Here is a 19,732-nt window from a genome sequence, read left to right as displayed (position 1 = left end):
TTGAAGATATTGACTATAAGCCATTGGATCCCGAGAACAATTTGAACCCAGACAATAACTTCAACAACAAACAAAGGGTAACAAACTCTGACTATTACCTGGATGAACAATTCAACACTAATATAAAATTGGAAAATGCACTTTCGGTAATACACTTAAACAGTAGAAGTCTAGATCTTTGTACACATTATACACTTCATTATTATTACCATATATGACCTACTGTGTGGAAATATGAGGAAATGCCTGCAAAACAAACACACTCCCTATTCTCAAACTACAAAAAAAAGCAATTCGAATTATTAATAGATCAAAATATACGGAACCCACAAATCCACTATTTATCAAATTAAATAGGATGAAATTTTATGACCTGGTTGACTTTAAAATCGCCCAATTAATGTACAAAGCACATAATAACCTGCTCTGCCAAAACATTCAGAAGTTTTTCGAAATTCGAGAAACCAACTATGAATTAAGAGGTACCAACAAATAATGCAACAAAGCAAAGAAGTGTATCTAGCAAAGGTGTTAATCTGTGGAATAATCTCGAAACGGACCTAAAAATGAGTAAATCGCTTGCTGAGTTCAAAAACAAATTCAAAAAAATAGCACAAACAACCTACACCAATCAGAGTTAAAATGATAAATTCTAAACATTAAATATAATGATAAATCAGAACTAAGTTGATAAATAGAGAAAGGTATTGAAATATCCATTATGAATACAAGAGAAAATTGACACAAGAGTGCCAGGGTGAGGATATATAATATATATATATATAATCCCGATACAAACCAAAAGTTGTAAAAATATCACGGTTAAGGGTAAAGTATGAGCTTTAATGGAGACTTCTTACTTTTTCTTTTCTGATTGATATAAAAATGATTTAGTAGATATAAACACATAACGGGGTAGGACTAGATAAGTTTTTTACTTCATCCTACTCCCTTGAACATAATAACTGTGTTGAATGAAGACTGATTTCTTTCTTTTTACTTTTTTATCTACCTTATTTTCTGTCAAATTATTACTGTATATGTTTTATGTTCAATAAACAAACAAACAAACAAACACACAATTCAATAATCAAGGCTGCACATGGCAGTGAAATACCCTGTAATATATTTCATTGATTTAATTCCAAACAGATTATACATGTTTGAAGATACGTGCTGAAAATCATGCAAAGACTGCTATGCAGGTACTTCGGACTTGTGGTGAGATTGGGTGCCCCCATTTCAGTTTTTTTTGAGTGCGGTTAGAACAGTCCCGTGACAAACTAGGGCATCTGGTATGAGTCTCACTATATAAGAACTTGAGTGCCTTTGTTCGCCTTGGTGGTTATCCAGCGCAACTGTGAGGTATTATATTACCATTACTAGTCGTATTTCTACCACTACAGAGTGCAGTTCACTAGCTAGTTCTGCCTGTTGCCCAAAACTGCATCTTTCCAGATTGCCACAATTTACAGACTAGCTCTGTGTCGTCGTTTAAATTCCGCTGCCCAAGTGGGACATATTCATATACATCCTGTGTATAGGCCAGTAGAGGCTTTAAGATGATCTATTTCCACAGCTCAAATATGTAGAGTGTGTCGGCATGCGAACGCTGCTAGCATCCATCTTTTCAGGTTGGAAAAATTTTATTTGACAGTTGAGCGGGACATGGTTTCAGCCAATTTTGAAGCCTCACTTTACATGTTGATTTATTATTAATTTGAAATCAATGTCATTCATAGTTTTGGAAGTGAAGCAGCCCAAACAAACATGGAGAGAACATCTAAACTCAATGTTAGAAAGCTAGAACTGAGATTTGAACCCCGAGCCTCAGAACTGTGAGGCAAAAGCGATAACCACTAACTCACCGTTCTTTCCAGGCAGTATGTTAGGGCTTCAAATGAGATTTCAAACTGACAGCGAACAGTTTAAACGAACAGTTGTCAGTCGCAGCATTAACAAGCATGTCCATCTATCAAATGATCTGAATCATCAGGTATCATTTACACACTTTCCCCCCCTGCTAGATGCTGACCTTGGAGAATGGCCCCTTCAGATGCCCAAAGAGCAGTCACCCCCGCAACCCCCTTTACATGGCCAAGTTTGTCAAAGGCTTGCCTGTTGAAGATCCTTGTAGGGGGAAAAAAAGGTGTGCTCTTAGCTTGTTATGTGACACGGCGGGGAGAAGGGCCACAGGAAGGTGAGGGGAGAAGGATGGGCACGCGGGGGCAACAACGGCTCCTCTCACGTCGAGAGGGCCCATCCGTTAAGTGTGTTTTTCTGCAATTTGAGAAAGTGGAATCTGGTCAATTTGGTGTCCTCTTGAGTTCCGAATGCCTGAAGTTATGTGACTGGAAGGGGGTGGGTGCTTTAAGTGGGGGTGTGTACTGAGGGGAGGGAGCAAGAGCAGTGGCCGCAATTACAACATTCTACACGAATGATTCCCCAACACCTGAGTGTGCTGCGAGAGATCGTTAGGTGTGCCACTGTTCGACAGCAAATGGATGGCAGGTTAATACAGAGTGACGGGTCGGTGTCACAACTTTTGAAGGAATGTAGAGCTTGAAGTAGCCTGGGTCAAGGAAACATCAGAACCTGGAATGGGAGTTTTCGTCAAATTCTCTCTGCTCACTGAAGTTGAAGGAGTCTGCATTTCAGGTCGTCGTCATGTTGTCGGACAGGAGGCTTAATACATTTGCTGTCAGACGTTTTCAAAGCACAGTTCCACATATTGCCAGCAGTTTAAAGCATTTTAACTGCTCGATCAAGACTCATGGAAGATAGTACTCTGTTACCACCAAACCCACCCCTACAAAAAAGGGAAAACTGAAATTTCACAGGAAACACTGTCTGGTTCCGAGCTTTTTTGTTGTTTAGCAATCAGCAGGCATTAGCTGATGTCTGACTAAGTGGAGAAACCAAGCAGAAAAATGTCAAGCAGAACTTCTTTGAACTTTGTCTTAGGAAATACCAAAAGGACTAAGAAAGGGCATTTTGATGGCAAAATTCATTCACTTCACATTGTCATCTTTTCTCACAACAAATATTACTGCCGACCACAACACATACACTGCTTGTATCTTACATGTTCATACTCTCTTTAAATGTGAGGTACTTCCAGCATATTGGCATTTGTCTCCCTCATTCTGAACGTGACAAGCCACGATGTTCCCCCTAATTTTTATTTTTCCATTCAAAAACTGTGCTGACCTCAAATCCAAAGGATGTAAATCCATCATCTACAGCAGGGGTCTAAAGCACAACTTATCTGAGGGCTGCTGGAGATAAGAGTCTATCTGTTTGGCTCACATCAAGTATTCCACAAAGAAGGGGGAAACTGATTTTAAAAAGTACAACAAGTCAAATCTCAACCTTTATTAATAACATTCAAAACAGAATGAACCATTCTTCAGAACGGGAACAAGATTGGTGACCTCTACGTCCAGTTGAGTAATGACATCTAATTTATTCAGCACCGCAGCTTTCTCTGCGCATTAAAGACATGTCGAGTTGTCCCTGTGCTGAAAAAAAAAAAACATCTGGTCAAAATTATGTTTTGCCAGAAGCTGCAATAAGACTGAGCTATGGAACCCTGTCAGTGATTAAAAATTAAATCACAGAGGGCAACAACATTTCAAAAAATGTGGTGGTCACGCTACAATTAAACTCTGATGTCGAGTAGGGGCGCAAAATATCGGCCTGTGAGGCATAAATTTGCCCCCCCCCCCTCGACCACACCTTCCCAAAACTTTCTTGACGTCTACATACGTCAATGGCAATAAATGGTTGGAATCCAGTTGACTAATAGCAATGTCCAGGGAAGTGAATATGTTTGGCCAAGGTACATATTTTAGAACAATCGTATGGCACACATCATAATTTTGCTGCTGTAAATTGGCAATTTCTCCATTGTGAGACAAATAAAGGTTTTCTTCTTAAAAACATCACGACGACGATGATGCCAATCTTGTATGACTGGCAATATGAAGTTATACAAATTATTGCACCTTTTGCCATCTAGCGGAAGTCTCTATAGAATGCTAACATACATACAGGTACATAAACAAAAATATATGATTTATCATGAATAGGTCAGATTTTCCAGACCAATCAAGCAAACTTTTCATCCACGTCACGGCAGTGGCAAAAAGCTAAAACAAAACCATATAAGTGCACTTTGCTGTCATGTCATGAGGTGCTAGGTAGTGTTCCATCAAAGCTGACCCATCCAAAAGTAATAAAGATATTATGTAACATAATAATAGCATAAAATAAAAAAATAATAATAAATAAATAAAATAAACGCTGAGAAAGTAATCAATGTCATACTGGCACAAGGTGCAATCCAATCTTCACGAGTCATGCTGTCTGTCCTCCTATTATTTTTTTTTCTCTTGACCTTGGCTTGGGTGCAGTGAAACCCAACACTGCCCAGCAAGCAGCAAGCAGCAGTCTATTTCTGTATTTGTCTTACAATAAAAACGCCGGCCCCCGTAATTGAATCGCGCTACCCGGACGGAGACTGCCAGACGTGACCGCCTGCACGCTCCCGTCACGGCGGTTGAAGAACAAGGTGCTTAATAAGAATCTTCATCTTGCGGCTAGCGCGCTTAGCACAATGTTTTTGTAGGACTTTGCACTGCCAGGCTTTCAACGCCAAGTCCACTTTAGTGTTCGGACTTTCTCGGCGCAAATTGCGGAGCCAAAACAGATATGATCAATGCATACATTTAGTCAAGAAAATGTAAAATTCAGTGAGATTAAAGTTACTGAAAGGTTGGCTTTTATGATATTTAAGACCCTTTTCCACTCGACATTTGTCCAAATGTGACTGACTGTCTGTGCTGGCAAGTGATAATTCCATCCATCCATCCATCTTCTACCGGGTCGCGGGGGCAACAGCTTTAGCAGGGAAGCCCAGACTTCCCTCTCCCGAGCTACTTCTTCCAGCTCTCCCCGGGGGATCCCGAGGCGTTCCCAGGCCAGCTGGGTGACATAGTCTCTCCAGCGTGTCCTGGGTCTTCCTCGGTGTCTCCTCCTGGTGGGACATGCCCAGAACACCTCACCAGGGAGGCGTTCAGGAGGCATCCGAATCAGATGCCCAAGCCACCTCATCTGGCTCCTCTCGATGTGGAGGAGAAGCGGCTCGACTCGGAGCCCCTCCCGGATGACCGAGCTTCTCACCTTATCTCTAAGGGAGAGCCCGGACACCCTGCGGAGAAAACTCATTTCGGGCGCTAGTATCCGGGATCTCGTTCTTTCGGTCACGACCCATAGCTCGTGACCATAGATGAGGGTTGGAACATAGATTGACCGGTAAATTGAGAGCTTCGCCCTTTGGCTCAGCTCCTTCTTCACCACGACAGACCGATACAACGTCCGCATCACAGCAGACGCTGCACCGATCCGCCTGTCGATCTCTCGCTCCATCCTGCCCTCACTCGTGAACAAGACCCCAAGATACTTAAACTACTCCACTTGGGGCAAGATCTCCCCCTCGACCCGGAGGGGGCACTCCACCCTTTTCCGACTGAGGACCATGGTTTCAGATTTGGAGGTGCTGATTTTCATCCCAACCGCTTCACACTCGGCTGCGAAACGCTCCAGTGAGAGTTGGAGAGCCCCGTTTGAAGGAGCCAACAGCACCACATCATCTGCAAAAAGCAGGGATGTAATACTGAGGCCACCAAAACGGACCCCCTCAACGCTTCGGCTGCGCCTAGAGATTCTGTCCATAAAGGTTATGAACAGAATCGGTGACAGAGGGCAGCCTTGGCGGAGTCCTACCCTCACTGGAAATGATTCCGACTTATTGCCGGCAATGCGAACCAAACTCTGACATCGGTGGTATAGTGACCGAACAGACCGTATCAGGGGGGTTGGTATTCCATACCCACGAAGCACCCCCCACAGAACTCCCCGAGGGACACGGTCAAACGCCTTCTCCAAGTCCACAAAACACATGTAGACTGGTTGGGCGAATTCCCACATAACCTCGAGAACCCTGCTAAGGGTGTAGAGCTGGTCCACTGTTCCACGGCCGGGACGAAAACCACACTCCTCCTCCTCAATCTGAGGCTCGACTTCCTGACGGACCCTCTTCTCCAGCACCCCTGAATAGACCTTACCAGGGAGGCTGAGGAGTGTGATCCCTCGATTCTCGATTGAAAAGATTCGCATGAAATTCGCAATCGTTTGGATCGTATAACGTCGTATTGCCACATTGTTTAAGAGGGAGGAAATTTCATCTGTGTCACATTTGACAATAAAGTTGTACTTGATACTTGATATGCATATACACTGTCGACGTTAATTCATTCTTATCTTTACATCTTTACATACTATGATATTCACGTCTATACATATATGCACCAATTGCAGTGATAATCGATCACATTTGTTTGTTTGTTTGTTTTTTTTTTGCACATTGCACATTAAATATTTTCATTGATTCTTATTCCGATCTGCTTATCCTCACAAGTGTCGCGGCGGGTGCTGGAGCCTATCCCAGCTGTCTTCGGGCAGTAGACGGGGAACACCCTGAACCGGTTGTCAATCACAAGGCACACACAGATGAACAACCATTCGCGCTCACACTCACACCGAGGGACACTATCGAGTGTTCAATCAGCCTGTCATGCACGTTGTTGGAATGTGGGAGGAAACCGGAGTACCCGGAGAGAACCCACGCAGGCCTGGGGAGAGCATGCAAACTCCACACAGGGAGGCCGGAGCTGGAATTGAACCGGTACCTCTGCGCTGTGAGGTTGACGCGCTAACCACTGGAGTACCGGGCCGCACATGAAATATTTTTTGACATAATTCTTTATTTTTCTCCATGACACAACTAACAAGGAAATATTGTGAAGTGAACTGAATAAAACATGTTGCAAGTTTTGTTCTCATATTTTCAGACTACGATTATCACTTGCTGACAAATTTTGGTGAGGATAATTCATGATTTTTGTACATGATGCCACCGTAAGAGTGGTGGCACACCATCCCACAGTTGATTTGATGGGCCGGCTGCAATAGCCAATCACTCCCGCGATAAATGTTTTTTCGTTCTCAAAGGAAGAATGGTTTGGAGTGCCATCTAAACTGGCAATATTTGACGGTGCTCTACGTCACAGGGATTACTACGGGAAGCGGTTAAAAACGTCCAATACGGCAGCATACAGGGTCTGTCGTTATTTTGATACTTGAATTGAACTATTTTTTCAGACGCCATTGAAATTTACACCATAAATGTACATACACACGACATCTCAACTCAACTGTATTTATAGAGCACTTTAAAACAACCAGCTCAACACAATAAGAATGAAGGAAAATAAAATATGACTTGTGCGTTGCTTTAAACACAAATGGCGACAAATTGTGAGCCCATCGGTGGTATTTGTCTTGATGGAGAAGAATTTACATGAGGTTAGGGTACTTCAAAAAAATTTAGCTTCAACACACAATACGTTTGACTAAAACAATCGACCCAAAAGCTGTGTTGTGAGTTCACTGTCATCATACAGCGCTTGGATTTCAGGTGTTTACTAGCAAAAATGAATAAATAAAAAAAAATGGCAGAACGACGGCTTGTTTCTTTAAAAAAATCATCTCACACTTACTACTTTCTTACTGAGCAAGGTCTTAGGCAGGCATGTCCAAAGTCCGGCCCGCGGGCCAAATCCGGCCCGCGGTCGAATTTCATCCGGCCCTCGGCCCCCGTCATATAATCAGTGCCGTCTGGCCCGCAGGTTGGGCGCAATGGAACACGTGTTGCATTGACTGAGGTCTCGTAGACTGGTGAGTGATGTTTCATAGAGTACTGCTTCCCTCTAGTGGCTAAATGAGTAATAGCATTCACTAAATGAGTAATAGCATTTAGACACTAGAGGGCATCACTCACGAGTTAACAAGACATCACTCCGTGTTTATATTGACTGATATAATAATAATAAAACATTTTATTTATAAGATTTCAAATGATCCTTGCAGTTGTGGATATGTGTATTGCTTGTTCATTTCCCCGTTATTCGAGTCAAAGGTTTTGTGACTATTGAAAAGTCATGGTGATACATTTTATGTTTCAAATCAATCAATTTGCACTCAGGAGACTTCTGTTTAAGAAAAAGTCAAGTGAATAAGCAGTTGCATGTGATATACCTGTTTCAAATGAACCAAAAGAAATTCTTAAGATTGTTGAAATTCAAATAAAAATGGAAATGTGAAACAGACTGGCTTACTAAAATTTGTTGAACAATATTGTTGTTCAATGTAAAGAATGTCAGCCAAGGTCGGCCCCCCGACATTTTACCACATAAAATCTGGCCCCCTTGGCAAAAAGTTTGGACACCCCTGGTCTTAGGCAATATCTCTCTGCAGAAGGTAGAATAGTGAGTCAACCGTGTGAACTTGTAGCGCGTCTTCTCTGCGCCAGGGCGGCCCCGCCTCAGGTTGTGTAACAACTCCGGATCTCGGTGATTCCCTTTTGGCACGGACACAACAAGCCTGACTTTCTAAAGATAGATAAACAGGTCTATTCACATGTTGTCAACTGCTTCATCTCCCCATCAACAAACCGCAAAACTGAAAGCCTCGGCTTCTCCTAACAAGCCTCGTCTGCGCCGGTTCCATGTTGGGATTTTGAAACACAGTGAAAAGGTCGAAAACAGAACCAACTAAAATGGAGTTGTGAGAGCGCAAACCTCGGCCAAGATTTAACCTTAAAAATAACACACAATAAGGCAATATATTTTTCCATCCGCTTTGCGGCGATCAGCAGTGAGGGCTCTGACAAGATTTTAAGCCCGTTTCACATTGCCAGGAACTGTTGGAATTTTCCTCTCCTTTTTTCCCCATATGTCACTAATTTGGATAAATGCCGCGAAAAGGGATGTGAACAAGTTTCAGATGTGATATTGTATTTACATGGTCATCTTTAACATTTGGCTGTGTCCCTGTTAATGCTGTCCACCCTGTCATAATCGGGAGAATTTCCCCTTTATTAAGAATGTGTCATAACCAGCTACTTGTCTCTCTTTAATGGAAATCAACACAGTGGGTAGTTGCAGAATGAATATTTTAACATACATTGACATAATTTCCACCATGTTATCTCTTTTTGGCTGTTGTGAAACTTAACATGTCCACTCTGTCATAGAGAAATATCAATTGATGGGGGGGGGTTCAGAAATTCCAAATATGGAAAAAAATGTCCACCCTGTCAACAAAACGCACATATTTTGCTGCTGGCAGGTATCAGTGTTCATTTTGTTGACTCAAAATGTTCAGCATTCATTTTGTCACAAATACTTTTTTTTCCCCAGACGAAAACAAAAACAGAAGTCATTCATTGATACAATAGCTAAAAAGATTGACAATTTCGTCAGCAAATAAAAGAAGAAAAAAACACATTGAGAAAAATCCAATCAGTCAAAGGAATCATACAGTACAAAAGAAAGAAAACGGAACATACGGGACAAAGGGAGAACAGAGGCCAACTGGAGCGGTGAATGGAATCCAGTCATCCGCTTCAATCACACTCCCGGGAAGAAATCGGATGAGAAACATTTGATGGTGAAATTGTGAGATAATATCGATGGCTGGTTGAAAGCGACGAGAGGATTTGTGGGCTATTTCACGTTCCATGATGAAGAAAAAAAACTGCCAAGACTGTGGAAGGGTCATTCGTGTGAAGAACACAGCAAATTCTGAGAAACATCGATAGAAGGTACGTCCGAGGTGTTCTCCAAGGTAAATAACGCCGTCATTGCTAATGTTGTGGGAGTGTTTAGTGTCACAGGTGACCTCACTAGGGGAAAGTGCAACAGAGTAAAAGTCACATCAGCACAAAGCGCTTTCCTAAAAATTTATCGAAGTGAATAAATGTTATCATTCTGTGGTTGTGTTATCAGCATTGCTGAAGAAAGGACTCCGCACTGCACGTTATTGAGATTCATGTTCAAACATGGTTACAGTCATTGTGATTAAACTGGGGCAATTATGTACATTTTGTTGTTGTTGTTGAAAACTAGTTTTAAGATATAATATTGTCATTTCACATTTTTCTTTTCATTGAAACAAAGTTTCATAAAGACAGTCATGTTAAATTATGTGTCTTGCGTAATAAGCTATAATTACAAATTAGTATGATACTTTTCTGTATCAACATTTTTATTTATGCTGGAGGAAAATGCGTTGATATTAATTATGAATTTAGATGATGAAAACTAATGTTTTCATTGACTCAAATTGGAAATACAGCTTAAATACAACCAGATAACTAAATCATGACTAAAACTTTCATTACTTTTAGTCGAAAGACTATAACTAAAACTAAAGTGCCTGCAATTAATTTATTATTATTAAAAACAAAAGTGCAAGCCTGACTGAGCACAACATCTAAAATAGATCTGAAGTTTTACAAACACTCTCAGAAATGTTGGGTGGTTTTGAAAGTCTGGTGGAAATCGCAGAAGTCGTAGGTGAAGTCACTTTCCTTTCCATCACATTTTTGTCCTCAAACAAAAAAGAAGTTTTACTTGACTTTTATTGTTAATATCCCTCCCAGCTCATTTTAAGCTGACCGCCACCCAACTGAATCCCTAATATGGCCAACAATTGGGATTCATTTAAAAACATCGGCCATCTGCTTGCAATTGGAGCTGAGAGTCTGTTCTCTTCAGAGATAGGCATCTTTCGGGGGGTGCAAAACGCTCTCCGATGTGGTTCTCTGCGCTAATTGTCCTTTCTTATCTGGATTTGCGTCCTGTGTATGGCACTTAGGAAGTTTGTGTGAGGAGGGGGAGGGGGGGGAAAAACGGTTTGTGAATGGCATTTACAATTTTACGTGTAAAACACAATGTGGCGGGGGTCTCATGATGCTGTTGCACGGGGTGTGTGTGCGTGTGTGTGTGCGTGTGTGTGTGTGCGCGCGGAAGGCAGTTGTGATTATGACTTTGATAAGGAGCATGTTGATGTTCTATGCAAAAGCGCTTTGTCCGTGAAGTGTAACAGCGACCTTGAAAGTGGTGAACCTGCGCTGGGTAAATATACACACGCACATGCTCAACTGGCGTCCAGTGCTGCGCTTTCAAGGCTGAGAATGAGCTTTTTTCACAATTCCCAGGACAGGGTTAGGGCTTCAAAGTAGGGTCGCAATGTAGGGTTAGGGATTCAAGGAATGGATCGTTTGGTTTTTCTATATCTGGAATCAAGCCTGGGAGAGGTTTTCAAGCCAGGGTTCAAGTTTGGGTTACATGACAGTGTAAGGGTTTTAAACTATGGTTTCAATCCAAGGTGATGTTCCAAGAGATGGTTTGGGCTTGAAATAATGGGATCAAGTCTGGGGTTGGTTTTCAAGTAAGGTTTAGGGTTTCAAACGTGGGGTTTATTCCGACTTAACTTTCAAACCCGTGTTACGGTTTCAAGCCAGGGTTAAGGTTTCAAATTAGGCGAGTGTTCCAACATGGGGTTTCAACGACAGGGTTATGGTTGCAAGAGGTGGTTTCAGATAAGGGAACAAAGCCGAGATGAGGTTAGGGTTAGGATTTCATGCTAGGATTTTAAATCTGGGATTTAAATCAGATTTGGCTTTCAAGCAAGAGTTAGGGGTTGACGCTTGGATTACGGTTTCAAAAAAGTGTGAAGGTTAGGTGTTTAAGTCTGCCTTAAGGTTTTGAGCTAGGGTTTCAGTTTCAAGTTAGGATTTTAAAGTGCTGTTTCAAGAAACGGTTGAGTTTCAAGCAAGGCTTTCAAGGCTTTTTAGAAAGGGTTCAGTTTGCAAAGTAGGGTTTCAAGCCTGGGGAAGGATTTCAAACCAGTTTTAAGTTAGGGTTAGGGTTTTAAGATAGGTTTAAGGTTTTACAATTTTTTTGAGCAACTTGCCTGAAGACTATGAAAAATGGCACCTTTCACTTAATTTGTTTTTTTCATTCTTACATTTTTCGGCTCCTTCCGTTTGCCTCAGACACACTACAAGCACACGCAAGGGGGACACACTCCTATTTGCACTGCAGCCGCCATGCCTGAGTGCAAGGGTGAGAATCACAAAAGGAACACCTGGCAACCGCGGATGTGTTCCTCCTCCTCCTCTTCCTGCTGCTTCTGAGAGGCAGAAGAGAAACACCCCCATCCTGACTCACCTTTCACAAGGCAGACAGGAAGTGGCATTGAGAGCAGGAGCTGTATGTACACGTCCAAAGCGAGAGCCCGTACGCCTCAAATCCACCAAGACGTACAATATGGAGGCATGTGCTGTTAGATGTTTGGCTGCATGATTCTAGTGATATTATTTCACATGTATGAGAATTTGCGCAATCTTTTTTAAACAAATTAAGACAAAATATATATGGCTAAATCATATCTCTGAGATGCAAAATAAATAATTTATTTTCAGGGTTTTACATTACTGTGTTTCTCTTTCTCGCTCTCTCTCCATCCATTATCGGAACTGCTATATCCTCATGAGGGTTGCAGGCATGCTGGAGCCTATCCTAGTGGTCTTCGAGCAGTAGGCGGGGTACACCCTGAACTGGTTGCCAGCCAATCGCTTGGCACAGAACCAACCATTTGCACTCATAATCAGAGCAAGTTTTTGGAATACGGGAGGAAACCGGAGTACCCGGGGGAATCCCACGCAGGCACGGGGAGAACATGCAAACTCCACACCGCGCCACCCGATAGACATGCACTCATCTACATACATACATACACATATACATACATACAATTAGACACACACACACACACGCACACATATCTATAGCTATCTCTATCTCGCTCTCTCTCTCTCTACACACACACGCTGTCAAACTATTAAAATATTTAATCTGATGAAAAATGCAACTGTCATAATTAACTCAAATTAACGCATAATTAATCGTGATTACTCAGACATCGTTTCTGAATTTCCTTTTATATTTTTTTGTCCTATTTTTTCCCGTTTTAATGCTCTCATCAACATGGAATCATTGATCAGTTTTCTATGTGAAAAATGCAAATATTTACTGAAATAACAAATTTGATTTTCAATTTTACATGAGCATTTTTCACTTGGAGCAGTTATTCACACCTAAGGGGTGTTCACACGGCAAGATTTGGTCCGGTACTACGCCGGGGCTGCCCCAGTAGAGCGTTCACACGTGCAAAGTGGCTCCGGCGTAGCCCCGGAAAAAGGCTTACACCGGACCAAATTTGATCCACCTCAGAGAGGTGGTTTAAAAATTTGCTCCGGAGCAAATGCTCGTTTTCGAAGCAGCACTGATGTAAATATGCACGTGTGAACGAAACAGGGTTAAATTTGCTCTGGGTTAAATTTGCTCCAGAGCAAATGCTTGTGAAGAGTACGTATGGCGAGAATGCGTTGCTTTCGTGCTCTGTCGGACTTCCGTCATGTGTTTGTTTAATAACGACACAAGACTTGGCTGGTAACATCTTTCCTTTTGTAGGAGACTGGACTGTCTCAGAGTTGTTTGTGTAGTTTGTTCCTTTGTGTACATTAGTGTTTGCTTTTCTGAGTGTCATTGAAGTCATTTTTCATGGGCGGTCACTCTCGACGGACACCACCTGAGGGGGGGGTGAGATGAGGAATTTATATACACACACACACACACACACACACACACACACACACACACACACACACACATAACACACACACACACACACACACACACACACATATGCATAGTACTGTATATTATTAATATATATTTAGTTTCTGGACATTACTCAGTTCTGCTTCTCTCGCAGGGACTAAAACCATCAAATAAATATCATGGAAAACATAAATAAATGGCACTTTTCAATGTTTTACCGTATTTTTTTCAGTGATTAAATTGATACAACAGGTTGTAAATATCTTGTTGGTCCAAGGACTGCTGTGGACCAACTTGTGGAAATCTGTAGTGTTTTCTGGAGATGTGCCAGCTGATCTTGGTGCATGTCCATAAGATTCTTACAAATCATCAGCGCTAACAAAAAAATAAAATAAAATAACATAACTAAAATAAAAAGACTTCTGCTATTTACTTTCTGCTCGCCACCTCTGAGACCTGGGAAACGCCACTCCTGTTAAAACAACACTCTGTGTGGCGACTTACATTTATAAACGGACATTTATGTCAAGTGGAGAGCTAAAACTCCAGGAGGGCCCCCTAACCCCGATTGCACAGTTCTGTTGCGTTAAATGCATTTGCATGTCCAGCTGCAAATATGAAGTTGAGAGTATAAACCTGCTTAGACAATACAAGGCTTCTTTTTTTTATGCTGAATGAGGGTTTGTGGTGCAAAGCCAGTTTGAAATTTGACAGGCATGCCTATCAGGGGTAGACCTAAAAACCAATCTCAAGAAACTATGCCTGAAAAGAAACAGGAAGTGCTTTTCTAGTTTGAAGCAGATGGTTCAGCCGACAATGGCTTGTCCAATGGCGATCAAATTCAAACCTCGTTGACTTGACTGATGCTAGGTAGAGTTAAAATCTCTCTCTCTATCTATCTATCTATCTATCTATCTATCTATCTATCTATCTATCTATCTATCTATCCATCTATCCATCTATCCATCTATCTATCTATCTATATATATATATATATATATATATATATATATATATATATATATATAAATCAGGCCCTAAAAAAAGGATTCACTCAATAACAAGAAGTTTGGTAGACACACCAATCATAAGGGCGACCTTCAAAAGTGTCTCAAGAAGATAGGGAAGTCCGCCATTTAGGTTTGAATTGGCTACTAAATTTGAACAGTGCATACTACACAGATGAGCAATGCAATATTTAATATATGATCAGACAACGGCAAGAATAATGGAAAAAAAAGAAACAGCAACTGGACCATTTTCCAGTTGGCATACACTCCCTCTTGTCTGAGAGATGTTGGACTGCTTCAGACTGGTTTTCTGACCATGAAAGCAGTTTAACCGCGGCTGCTGTAACTTTATGGTATGCAAACTGCTAGAAGTCTGATTCCACTTTAAAATGACAGTTAAAAGAGCTTATCGGTGGAATGCACACAGCATCCAAATAAAAAATAAAAAAAAAGAAAGAAAAACCCTGCAGCAACTGCAGCCCGTCAGACATCCTTTTTGCCAACCAACTTCCTGTTTATGCAGGAAGCCAACGGCTGCTTGGAAAGCAGGCAAACAAGGGCTGAAGATGGGTTGGGAGCGCTCAGGAAGAGTTTGACAGCTATAGTGCCGCCATCAAGTATTTATAACCTACAACCTTTTTAGAGCCCCTAACTCGGGACGAGCTCAGCCCCCTTTGATACTGTAACTCCACCGTATTTGAGGCCCCCCATAAATCTCTTACTGTGATGACTGCATTGTGTGTGTGTGTGTGTGTGTGCGTGTGAGTGTGTGTGCGTGCGTGTGTACATATACAATGTAAAAAACAAAAATGTAACGACGACCAAAGATCCCAAATCAAGACAACCGATGTATTCTTTCTTCTTCTACACGAAAGAGAATGAGGCCAGAAGAAGAAAGAGACTGTTTGCAACACAACCTGCGAAAGTGTACGCTCAGTGGAAGGGTTCTAATAGCAGAGCAGATCCACCAACACCGGAAACTGAAGGGTATTGTAAAGGTATATGGGGAGAAGGAGGTCGCACATAACAACAGTGCACAATGGCTGGTGACTCTGTGAGAGGAGCACAGCAACCTCCCTGAACAGAACCCAGTTACCATAACAGTCTCAGATATGAAGAACTGGACAGCACCAGGCCCGGACATGGTCCACACTTACTGGCTAAATAAACTGACAGCACTCCATGAGCGCCTAGCAGCACAAATGAACCAGCTGCTGAGGGATGGGACTCACCCAGGATGGCTAACCGAAGGGCGAACGATTCTGATCATGAAGGATCCCTCGAAGGGTGCAGCCCCAGCCAACTATCGGCCAATAACCTGTCTCGCCACAACATGGAAGCTCATGTCAGGCATCATTGCGGCTAAGATAAGTGGACACATGGATCAATACATGAGCGAAGCACAGAAGGGCATTGGTATAGATACCAGAGGAGCCAAACATCAGCTCATGGTTGACAGAACAGTTGCACAAGACTGCAGGTCCCGACGTACCAACCTGTGCACAGCCTGGATTGATTACAAGAAAGCCTATGACTCGATGCCACATACATGGATCACTGAATGCTTGGAGTTGTATAAGGTGAACAGGACCCTAAGAGCCTTCATTGCGAACTCAATGAGGATGTGGAAAACCACACTTGAAGCCAATGGCAAGCCACTCACCCAAGTGTCCATCAAATGTAGCATATACCGAGGTGGCGCTACGTACACATTCCCAGATGCCTCACGACCAATCACAGAGTATGTTACACCACACGTGTTATGTCGGGTCAAGACAACACAAACTCGGCTATGAGACACGTCTGTTGGCTGAAAATCGGGCAACATTTGTGTACTCTGAGGTCGGCATTACTCCCACCTCTGGTTTTTGCTCATGTGGTGGGCCTTTGTACCAGTCCTCAAAAGTCTTATTTTCCCCCGTTGTGAGTGATGTTTGACCAGGGACGAAAAAAAAGTTACAAAAAAAAAAAAACATCTTTCACTGGTGAAAATGGATGACAGCGTCCACGACTGCGGCTGGTGATTGATTGGATAAACACACCAGAGGCGCTTATAGCATCTTGTGGCCTTGTAGGGAAGAAAGGCGTGGGAGGGTTAACCTGAAAGTTTCTTCTGGTGTTTTTGAAAGTGTCAATGGGAGCATGGAAGCCAAAGGCCATAAAAGTATTATACTATCTCAATTACACCGACACACGTCGTGTGGCCAGTTCGCCCAAATTACACCCCAACATAAATAGTCATTTCCTGCAGACCCCCTCCTACCCCCCCCCCACACACACACACACTCACAAAAAAAAAAAAAAAAAAAAAACGTGCTTCCCACTGAAATTGGGATTCAGAGCTGTGAAAGTCGAGCTATTTATGGTATGCGCCACTTTCTACCACTGAAATATCCACTCCATTCCTGACTTTTTTTTCCCTCCCCCCTCCTCTTTCTGCCGCTGCTTGACAGACATTAAAAGCCACCTCCAGTCGAACTGCGCACAGAGATTAAGTTTGACAGACAAATAGCCACTCTGAAGACTGCAATGGCTTGTCTGTTGTCATAGCGCGCACGCACACGGACATGCACACACACACACACACACACACACACACACACACACATACACACTTCTTATGAAAAGAAGAAAAAAGTAACACAGTAAGTAATACTTTAATTTAAGATCTCTTCTCCGCCAGGAGAACACGGAAAATGTCACCAATTCTAGTTTCTTTCTTAAAACAAGTAAACATAGCCAGTGTTAACATGTCCACAAAGGTAAAATAATATTACCTACAGTGATATAGTAATGAATTGAATTTGTTCCGTGATGACAAATTGTGAGACCTTGTTTATTACTGTCAGCTGGCTCTGGCTGGTTTCCAGAAGGGGGCGCAAGCCAGTTGGGTCAAGTGAGCAAGGAGGAGCGCACCTGAGAGCGATTGCCAGTCAACTCCCAGTCCAAAGCACCGTATGCTTCCCAGGAAGATGCTAGATCGTTATTCTCCCCATTATTCCTTCAAAACCAGCGGATCCTGGATTCATGGGCGGCCCGGTAGTCCAGTGGTTAGCACGTCGGGTTCAATTCCAGCTCCGGCCTCCCTGTGTGGAGTTTGCATGTTCTCCCCGGGCCTGCGTGGGTTTTCTCCGGGTGCTCTGGTTTCCTACCACATTCCAAAAACATGCGTGGCAGGCTGATTGAACACTCTAAATTGTCCCTGGGTGTGAGTGTGAGCGTGGATGGTTGTTCGTCTCTGTGTGCCCTGTGATTGGCTGGCAACCGATTCAGGGTGTCCCCCGCCTACTGCCCGAAGACAGCTGGGATAGGCTCCAGCACCCCCCGCGACCCTAGTGAGGATCAAGCGGCTCGGAAGATGAATAAATGAATGGACCAGCGGATTCTGGATTCAACGGACAGAAAATAATGTTCATTCCACTCAAAACGCCACTTTGTATAGTACCTTCCAAAGTCTGTTACTTCCAGATCTGGATGCATTTTTCACTATCAATGGACAAAGGCCGGTCATGTGCTTCCGGCTTGCGCTGCCAGTTTGTCATAGTTTGTCATAGACTTACAGTCGATGAGAGTAGGCTAAAAAGGGTGACGATATGACGGCGCTGTTGGCTGGGGCGGCTGTCCCATCAAAGGTAAAATCAAGTAGAAAGCGTGGGCATTAGCTTATCGCCGGAAGGTGCGTATTGACCTATTCATATCTATGGCTGTTTTTGTTTTTTTTCTCGGCTAGTCATGTACACGTCTCTCAATGATGCTACTTTTGGTTGAATACGCAGTTGTTTTGTCATACAGACAGATAAACAGAGGTGAAAGGGCAACCCCCAACCACCAACAATGTATGTTTGGATAAACCCGCGTTGTGTAAATTCTTTTCAAGAAATTTGTACTGTTGGGCATTTTTAGGTTACGGGAAAGCAATACAAAATAAATACTTTGTACGGTATTGGATGTTTTTAGGCCACGGAAAAAAAGTGCTTCAATGCAACAAACAATTGGCTCGAATGGATTGCCGCTTCACCCAATTAGCTCGCAAAATTATTGATGCTCCACTGTATGAATAGTTTCGAAAGTGTTCAACTTTTAGCCATTTCACGGCACAGTATGTTGACTTGCTGCTTGTTTTTCCAGATATAGCCCCATATGCACAACCAACTACTTTGTACATTACTGTGTAAAAACTGTGCACTTAAACTGCTTTTCCAATTCCGCCTCGGGGGAGCACTCGCAGTAATTCATCCACGCCGGCAGCCATATGGAATACTGCTCCGCAGCGCTGCAAAATACTACTCTCAAGTCACGCCAACTGCGGAAAAAGAAAAAAAAAGCGACACATATCCTGCCTCTTTTCCTGCCAGCTCGATAAGACTGCAAATACTTTTCAGGAGGTGCATTAGCATCGAATCCCCAGAGCTGAAATTCGGCTAACGTCTGCTTCACCAAAGCCGAAAGTGGCCCTTCCATCTCGACATTGACCATACACATATAATTTGTACCTATCGAGTAACATTTCTTCCTTCAACCACCGGTTCCCAGTGAGTTTGGGGGATACGGAGACTGTAACTGCACTGTTGCTTGAGTGACTCTTCCCGGGAATGGTGAGCGCCATTCTGTGGGGTGGAATGCAGAGTGCATATTTGCCAGTGGAAATAACTGGTATATGGCAGATGGAGTGGGGGGGCTACAGGGGGTCTCGCTCAATCAAACAAGCAACTCGTGCAGAGGTAACGCTGCTTTAATTCAAAATGGATGGCGTGTTGTTTGAGCGCTGGGAGCAGACGATATGGTTTTGGACAGCCCGTGCGCAGATAACCGCAATTCCCTCTGGGGTTGTATTTCTGTTCTGGACCCATTCACATTAATGATTGAGCCTAGCCTTGATCCAAAGTCAAGTGATTTCTCTCCATATTTTAGTCTCAAAGACGTTATCCAAAACAAATGGTTTCTTTTCAGACCTTTGAGCAGAAATCAAAGGGTACCAACACCATCACTATACAATGCTCGAGTCCATTTTCGGCCAAAACACAACACTGTGGAGCGATCATATGTCCGAATGTACTATAAAAACAGTTTTTCATACAAACTAAAACCCCTCCAGTCAGTATAAATGTGGACCAAATAACTCGTGTC

The 19,732-nt window shown here is 42.7% G+C and overlaps 1 protein-coding gene across 2 annotated transcripts in view; it reads right to left on the bottom strand.

Moving 5' to 3' along the window:
* spata5 (spermatogenesis associated 5) overlaps nucleotides 1-19,732 on the bottom strand; it is a 145,449-nt gene that overhangs the window by 45,064 nt on the left and 80,653 nt on the right. The gene's annotated exons all lie outside the window — the stretch shown is intronic.

Source organism: Hippocampus zosterae, chromosome 1 (genome assembly GCF_025434085.1).
Source record: "Hippocampus zosterae strain Florida chromosome 1, ASM2543408v3, whole genome shotgun sequence".
Classification (NCBI taxonomy): domain Eukaryota; kingdom Metazoa; phylum Chordata; class Actinopteri; order Syngnathiformes; family Syngnathidae; genus Hippocampus; species Hippocampus zosterae.
The sequence above is the reverse complement of the archived record's forward strand: the minus strand, read 5'-3'. Positions and strand labels throughout refer to the sequence as shown.